Here is an 8,977-nt window from a genome sequence, read left to right as displayed (position 1 = left end):
TAAACTCTATGAAATCTGCTTTCATCTCCAAAACGGAAAATTGCTGCACATAATTACTGAGAATACGAGCTTGATATTGAAAATTGGCATGCAATACGGGAGAGAGGTATACGCACACTAACGCGATGTTTTTCCTGGTTCTAACTAATTTTTTAAATATCTGTATGTGTGTGTGTGTGTGATATGGACTTTTAACGTAGTTTTAACAATTTTTCAATTATATCGCTACTATGTCTGCAATGTGGCAGTTTATAGTGATGTCTAGCACTGGGGCATCATGCCGCAGACATGTAGCATTATGTCCCACCCAGTCACATTATCCTGACACCAGGCCGACCAGTCCTAACACTAACCTCTTAATGCTGAGCGCCAAGCGAGGCAGCTATTATTACCATTTTTGTAAGTCTTTGGTATGACTCGTCGAGGATCGAACCCACGACCTCCCGCATCCGAGGCGGACGCTCTAACCACTAGGCCACCGGAGCGGTCTTTTAAATATCTAGTTCTTAACTTATATTCTTCGTACTATACATATGCTGAAAGGACGTGGAGTTGACACAAATAATACAATGAAAAGTGAGACACAAGTGTAATCACTTTAACGCGAGGAGTTCCGCTATTGTTTGGGTTTTTGTTTTTTTTGGGAGGGGGGTGTTTTTTTATAATTATTTTTTGGTGTAATTTTTTCAAGCTCATATTCTTCGCATTACACACTTGCTGCAAGTTTCCATTAATGAGAGCAAACACTAATTTTGCTGTTGTTTAGAACACGGTCTTAATAAAAATCACGACCTCTGTGATTTAACAGGCCCTAGTAAAAATATATGTTTTGCTGACCATTCGAATTCCTGTCCACTTTGTTTTAGTAGCCAATCAGATTGTTAGGGAGTGAATTATATGATCCCCCACCTGTTATGGTGTTTTGGTTATCGTTATCTAGGAGATATTATCTAGGTTCTATTTCAACTTATGAAGTTTAACACTTGGACATGTTTGACTTGCTAAAGGGTTGTTGTTGTTGTTATAGGGTCTAACACCACTTTTCAGCACACGATAGACTATACATATCAGCCAGTATTAATGGTGGAGGAAGAACCTGGGAAAACCCCCGGAGTGAACCACGACAAACGAGAAGCTACTGGCAAGCTTTCTCACATACCCACATTGGCCAAATCTGAGACTCGAATCCACACAGATAGAGGTGAGATGGCAGTGATCCGTAACGGAGAGCGCTTTAGACCACTCAGCCACTATATATTAATGTAAGTATACATGTATTATTATGCACGTATCAGATAAAACACATTTTGATTGGTAAAACAATTTAAGTAGCAAGATTCATCACAAGAGATTTCAAGACCCAAGGAGTCATCACAAGTTTACCAAAGGAAGAAAATGACAGAAGATTCTTTAACAATTGGAGACCTATATCACTTTTAAATACTGACTACAAGATTGCTTCAGGAGTCATTGCAACAAGGATCAAAATGGTTCTGCCATCAATAATAAGTGATACTCAAAAGGATTTATGAAGGCTAGATTCATTGGAGGAACTTCTAAATGATTTAGTAGACGATCATGGTAATCTGATGCCGATTGAAATGATTTAAAAAAAAACAACGAGCTGTAATGATTTCTTTAAACACTTCTCCGTTATATCCAAAATTCCAAAATCATGGAAAGATACTCTCAAAAACTATTTAGTACATAATAATTTTGATAAGCAGGAGGATAAAATAATGAGCTTACAAAACAAAATTTACTCAAGTTTGTTTATAAATATCTTTTAAAAAAAGTAAAAAAAGCCACACGTTTGATTATGAGGTGACCTTGGGTGGTTCCCAGTGGTCAACCTATTATGGAGATATTTTTTAAAAAAATGATTCATCACAAGTGACTACTGAGAATTTACATAATAACTGCAGATTTATAGCAATTTGTTTTCTTTTTACTTTTGTAAAATTTCGTCAGCCATATACTCATCAAAAAAAGTCTAAAGTTTTGGCAAGAATTTGTCTACCCCTTCTTGATTCAGTTCGAATCTCTGGCAATGAAAACTTCCAGACTCTGGATGAGGCAAGGCCAAATCACAATACTTTGCAAATGACCTACATACATACAGTTGCAAATGAATTTGGTGATACCAAGCATTAATAGGTTTTAACGCAAAAACTTGGACTGAAGTTCTATGTTGGCTTATTGTTACTGATTTTAATGGGTACCCATGTTCTTTAGCACTGTCACCAACATTTATGTGGCTCCATTTTACTGCTACTTTGCATTCCACAATACCAACAAGAGAGTTATATTCTTCAACTCCACCATCAGGCAATGCTGCTATGAACCCATGATCCTTATTTATCATTAAACCCAACTTTGTAATAGAAATGTTTGAACCCCCTTTAACATTCATAGCAACATACCGATTGATAACTCCATATCTAATCCATATTTAACATTCATAGCAACAAACCGATTGATAACTCCATATCTAATCCATATTTCATTGCTGCTGAGGAAAAAGTAGATGGCTCTAATATTGCACTACTTATTGTGTTGGGATTGGACTTTATGTACAAAAAGAAGTTACAAATACGGCTAACAATAGAACATGTTATTCTCAATTGTCTCAAAGTAAACCAATCAGACAATCTGCTTTGTAGAAGAGTATTTTCTTGAATAAGTAGTTGTTCATCTTGGGTGACTTTTAAACAATTCTTTAACTCTGTTTTTTTTGGTGATACTATCTGAATGAGATAAATCTGTGATATTTTTTTAAATACTTTTTCCACATAATCATATAATGGATTTACAGAGATCATTGTTTCAACTGGATCATGTTGACTTGCAACTGTATTTATTAAGAGCTGTTTACTGGGGTTGGATTCTTTACTCCATTGCTCTAATTCACAGAGGAATGATTCTGCAAAAGCTCTTTCAGTGTCGCAAACTTTATTAAACTTATAAGCCTCCTGTTGTTCTCCTTTTAATGTTCGGTTCTTTTTTTCTTTTTCCCCATGCTGTTTTCTTGTAAAGTCTATATCATAGATTGGAACTGCTGGAAGTTTAACTAGCCCTGGCTTATTCCAGGCCTCAAGTTTATCTAAAAAGAAATGGAAAATTTTAGGTAACAGGCTAAAGAAAATGAAATGTTTTCTGCTACCATTGATGTTATTTTTATTTAATGTCTTTGTAAATTAGAGTACAAATATTTATAGTAGTATGTCTCAACTTGAAGATATACATACCAGTACATGATGGAATGTCTTCATGAAGCACAAACACCTTGACAAAATCTTTCAGTGCATAACACAGTACAGCGGTATGTTTGCACGTACAGTTAGTTAAGGACCAGACCCAGTTGGGTACGAGCAGCTAGCAAGTATGATGTCACCCAATGAGTTCAGCAGAAACAATGGGTTTTTTTTGTTGCAATTTCATCTTGCTTCACTCCAATGTGCTGTAACAAAAGAACACACATTTAAATGTTTCTGTGGATGACAATAAACATACAATGATGTTGATTACGAGGGACAAAAATACAATTTTCATGTTTCAGGTTATTTCCCCCACATAAAAAATGTTTTGTTATTGGGTAAGCTCCCACCCACAAAACAATTTAAAACACAATAAATGTGATAGTTTCAAAGTTAAGCACAACCCAATACTTAGATGCAACACATTGCCAACATTTGTATACCTGTATTTACAATGTAAATAAGGGAGGGGGGCAACATGAAACAAGCTTATATTCTAATTTCCTAGACATATCTATTATATACAAAAATCTATTTAAATCCAATTAACTATACATACTTCACATAAAATGTGTTACATATATTAGAATTGCGACTTGAGAAATAGTTTTGTACTTGTCCGTCAACGTCATACAGATCGAATACCGGTGAAGCCGATAGCCGGCTTTTTCCAAATCCAGCAAATAGAGCTAATTAAATGATTGAAATTTACATGTATATTATCCACAGACTTTCAAAAACAAATGGGATAAACTCATATGAAACGCATTTTATTATAATGACTTTCGGATGCATAGAAATATTTTGAACAACTTGCTCTTTGATTGTCAGGATTAAATTTGTTTACTTCGACACCGTTTCTTTACTTACATGCACATGTCCAGATGTAAACAGTTCAAAGCTACTTTCTCGTATGGCTTTGAAATCCGCCCTGGTTTCCAGAATATAAGACAGGATGGTTCCAATACTAAATTTCGTCGATATCTGCGGCAGCATCGCTGTTGAATAGGCATTTTTCAACTCGTTAAGCGATGTTGAAGAAATTAGAGAAGTTGATGCTGATACTGAAGCGTCCGCCATATTTTGCCCACGGCCTATCGAGTGGCTATTACGGTCAGCTGACCACCCACCATGTGATCAATATTCCTAGCAAATTACGAAGTTCGCAGAAGTCTGCATGAAACTGGCTTTTAGCAACATGATGTGCTGCAAGGATGGCCTTGCTGGCATGTGATGTAAGCTGCATCAGTAACGTACGTGAGAGGAAAGCATCTATGCAATAGAGGGAAGAATGGTTTTTGTTAGAAATACACAAATAGATTTTATGTATGTTGGAGACTTACGATCCTAACAATTCAGGTTAAACCATACTATTTGGTTCAATGTATTAAAAGCAACAAATACTAAATAACTCTAGAACTACATCAGTTACTGAGCAACACTCCAAAAGAAATCCTAAGCTAGAAAACCCTTTGGATCCTATATAAAAAAAAAGTTATTGATATGAAAAAAAACGTGAAATTAAGAGGAAGCAAAACCTTTTACCTACCATGATTGTGGTCAGATTGCATCTACAGACTTCATCATCTTTGGATCACAAACTCTTGTTGCCATTGGGATGGTTCAGGTCAGTAACAATCATGCAGGTCTGGGTAGCGTTAATGTTAAGTTTCCTTTTGAATCTTAAATACTGGGCTAATTTCTCGGCATTTGTAACCTGTGAAAATAGAAGGTAGTTGAGCATAAAATATGTATGTCTCATTGTAAAGGTCTCGTAGACTAACTTCGGTTGGGGTGGGGTGCTCCCAGTAGTATCTTTAATTATTACAGAAGACCCACCATGGCTCATTTTTGTTAGAAATTGAAGTAGTGATAGAGATGCAAAGCTTCGAGCTCCCAGTCAGCGATGCCGACAGTTAAATTACTGAATACACAAAAGGTGGAATTCAAATAAACAACAACCTTAATGCCCCTTCAATAACAGATAGTCCTTCCTCAAATGAAATTCAATATTCAAAACCCTATCACTCGTCTTTCACTCGACCAAGTGACGGCCTATTACATCATCTGACTTAGTGTGATAGATTTTCCTCCTGTCCTGTGTTTATACTCATCTGTAGTATTTCTTGACTGGTACCCATTACCCCTTCAGTCCAACAACCACGTCCTTAACCCTTCCACTTCCTCCACTTCCGTTCTCTCCTTTTCGTGTCTCCCAGAGACTCGGGACCAACTGTACCAGGGTATTTCCCTTCTCTGTCTCCTACAGCTCCTCCGGTCCCTAAAAGCTTCCTGTTCGAAGCTCTTTTGTAATTCCCAGAATAACAATGTTTCCCGCCAATTTCGAATGACGTCGGAGTAGCTTATAACTTCCTTATGTAATTCCCGCAAGATGGTTCAGCGACTACTGACGTTTAGTTTCAAGACACTAGATTTAAACTTGCGATTCCAATGGTGGCCACGCCTTGCTCAATTCCGAGTGGATGTCGATTCACCCATGGTCTACATAATTAGCAGACACTGTCCCCTCCCCGGCATTCTGTCAAGGGTGGATTTACGACCCCCACTTGATGTTCCTTTGAGCCCAACACCGACAATTCATGCCACTTACCTGTGAATCGCACGCAGCCAAATAAGGCGCCAGTAACAAGTTCCGATGGCCATGTTATATACAACTGGCTTCCCACCCGTCCTTTTGATGTTGGCTTACACTATCGTAACATAAGCCGGCCGGCCAGCTGGGCACACATCGCTTTGACACTCATTGTTCGCAAGGCTGACATTCGCAACATTTATAATGTGAATAATCAGCCTCTGGGTCTAGCATATACATGTTGCAATCTGGCTATTGTACCTTACTTATAACGTGACACTCTTTGAAGTCAGAACTATTTAAAATATCTTGTCGATGGATAGGAAACCCTTTCTACCGATACCTTACGGGAAAAAAGAATGAAACTGGCAACCTTTAATCAATTTACCGGCGACTCTTATGATTTATACAATAAAACATATATTTCTAGGCATCGTTTAGCAATAATGAATGTACTCATCAACATTTCCTGGTATTAATATCGGAATAAGGACATTATTCCGAGGTGTTTTAAGTGTGGCAGCTTATTGTGAAACATGTCTGACAATAAAATAAACATTTACCTTTATCTGCAACAGTAAACAGCTCAACAGTGAAAATACCTCTCGATACACAAAAGAAAAATGTTAGGGGCCGTCCATTTGGTACGTATGCGTGTTTTTTTAAATATTATTTTAACCCAAATGAATACGCTTGCGTATTGAGGGTCTACTGATAATGTACGTACGCATAGGAAATGGGGGGGGGGGGGGCCTCGATAATAATTTGTCTAATACGTTACCTGTACGACTGTGGTTCAGCAGCGTTTATATTTTAGCGGACACTAGACAAACTTTTTTGAAGTTACGCAGCTTATTTCTTTGATTCAGCCAGATATTCAACGTCAGAGGACTATCTGTTTTATTAAACACGTTAATATTCTGAATCATCTGTGTGCGTGTGTGTGAGTGTATGTGTGTGTGTGTGTGTGTGTGTGTGTGCATCTCTCCTCCTCTAATAACCGTTAATTCATGTTGAAGGCCTGCACTGCTTGACCTGCTTGATATTGGCCTCTACTTGAGAAACGAATCAGAAATGCTTCTAGAATATGTGGGAAACGTTCACCCCTAGAGAAAATTACACTGCTGGTTATTTGCAATCGGCTTGCGAGATCTTTTAGAAGTAAAGTTTACACGAGTTTTTATGTCATGTATACATGACTAGCATGTAGAAGTGCCTATATAGAGTGTTTATCAATCTGATGTAATTAACACAGTCAAAACTGCAAGTTTCATTTTGTTAAAATTCAGACAAAACGGAAACTTATAAACGTACCTTGCCTCATCTTCTGTAGTGTGTCATCGAAGTCAGGTAACAAAATTTCGGTGAGAACATCCACAGTGTAAAAAGAACACGTGTTAAATAAGAGTGTTGTCTGCTATGCTCGCTTAGTCTGGTTCCCTGCTTAGTATGCTCCCTGCCTCGCACTCCGCTATACTAAGGTCTCACTGGATAGTTTCGTATTTCCCCCCCCCCCCCCCAAAAAAAAAAAAAAAAAAAATTGAGGTAGAAGGCATGAACTTAATTATCACAAGCCTAGCATTTATAAATTCGCACATAAGCTAAATCTGTAATGTGGTTTAGATTTACTTTGAGTTAGGCTTGGAAATAGGTTGGCTTGTTGGTGACTGCCTGTGACAGTTAGATGAGCATCGGAGATCAAATGCGTAACTTGGGCTGCAAATGAGCAACCGACGTGGCTTACGCATTTACGTGTGTCTGCTACAGAGGTAAATATCTAAAATTCTAGATGGTTGAGGGGTGATAAAAAATATGCTAATTTGTTATAGTACTAGTGCACTTTATTCATGCATAAGGCACATGCTGATTCTTTTAGCTGCCTTGTCACAGGAAAATATTCAAAATAGCTATTTCATGTCAAAAATGAATGTAAAATTTAGGGGTTGGTGGCAGTGTTGGTTCAGTATAAAAACCACCAGTTGTATCAGGAATTAACCTGATTGCTGCAGTCAAAATCTCACATGTATGCTTTCTACAAAAAATCATTAGTTTGTTTTTATTTGTATCTTCAGTGTAAAATTATTCTCATTTTTCTGCAATAGGTCATTGTTGGACGAAAATTCGCCAGAAAAACTGTCCAGTGAGACCTAAGTAAAGCAAGGAGCATACTAAGCAGGGAACCAGACTACTGCACGCTAAACTATGATTCATTTCAGGAATAAGAAAGTATGAGGCGCCGTAACGGACAAAAGCTGGTCCAATGAGAAAGTTGCAGTTGCAATTTTGATGTCTTATATCGAGAAATAAAATTTCACGTGTTCGATCAAACTGCATATCCTTAAATACAACGATATTCTTTACGCGATATTCTTGTTCTGTAATCCGATTATCTGCACACAAATGCAAGGTGATTAACCTGACCCAATTCATGGCTGCAAGTTTATTTTAGGCTTGATAGTTGAATAACACCTGCACTAACATAATGCGCATTATGACACAATTTGAAGACTCCAGAGCAATTGAGAACAGCTTTCTAGATATTTTCTGTCGATCAATAAATGTCACACCATCCGACCAACGATTTCGTCTTTAACTCGTTTCAGCATCAGTTCAAAATGTATTAGTATTCAACCTGGAAACAAAAGGTGTTTGTGACATTGTGTAATAGGTTAACAAACACCCCCCCAACAACAACACCCCCCCCCCCAAAAAAAAAAACTAAACTAGAACGATAATTACAAAAAATTAATTTACCATTAAGGCAGAGTTTGAACGTTTTTATGCCATGCTATTTGTGGTGAATTCTGGTGAATAATGTATCTATTGATTCTTAGTTTAGACCTATATCCAATAATAAAAAATTAAAAAAAACTTTGTCAATGAAAATGTATACAAATATGCATGCACGAACATAATCGCAAGCACAAATGTACTTTCATAATTAGAAACTTAGCCCAAAATAATTAAAAGGAGTTCAGACTAATGATGATTGATAGGAAACTGGCGATTCCTAATTTTGCAAAATCACCAAGTCAAACTAAGGCTTTGTGGTTAGATCAGTGCATTATTTATGTTTTTTGCTGGGCTTTTTTTTTTCTTTCACAATTTTATCACACTGGGTCTAATC

General features: G+C 37.2%; 1 long non-coding RNA gene across 2 annotated transcripts; it reads right to left on the bottom strand.

The window, feature by feature from the left end:
* Positions 1-2,935: 2,935 nt before the first annotated feature.
* LOC149807616 (uncharacterized) lies at positions 2,936-7,310 on the bottom strand. 2 transcript variants are annotated; one of them, XR_016423058.1, is made up of 4 exons: positions 7,165-7,310; positions 4,807-4,974; positions 3,249-3,460; positions 2,936-3,103 (listed from the first exon to the last, which is right to left on the bottom strand). It is a non-coding gene; the product is annotated as an uncharacterized LOC149807616 (long non-coding RNA). The 2 variants fall into 2 exon arrangements; XR_016423056.1 differs by lacking the exons at positions 4,807-4,974; positions 7,165-7,310 and adding an exon at positions 4,128-4,555.
* Positions 7,311-8,977: the final 1,667 nt, after the last annotated feature.

The sequence above is a fragment of the Sinohyriopsis cumingii genome, chromosome 1 (genome assembly GCF_028554795.1).
Source record: "Sinohyriopsis cumingii isolate HCF-2022 chromosome 1, ASM2855479v2, whole genome shotgun sequence".
Lineage (NCBI taxonomy): Eukaryota > Metazoa > Mollusca > Bivalvia > Unionida > Unionidae > Sinohyriopsis > Sinohyriopsis cumingii.
Note: the sequence above shows the minus strand (reverse complement) of the source record. Positions and strands in the feature narration are given on the sequence as shown.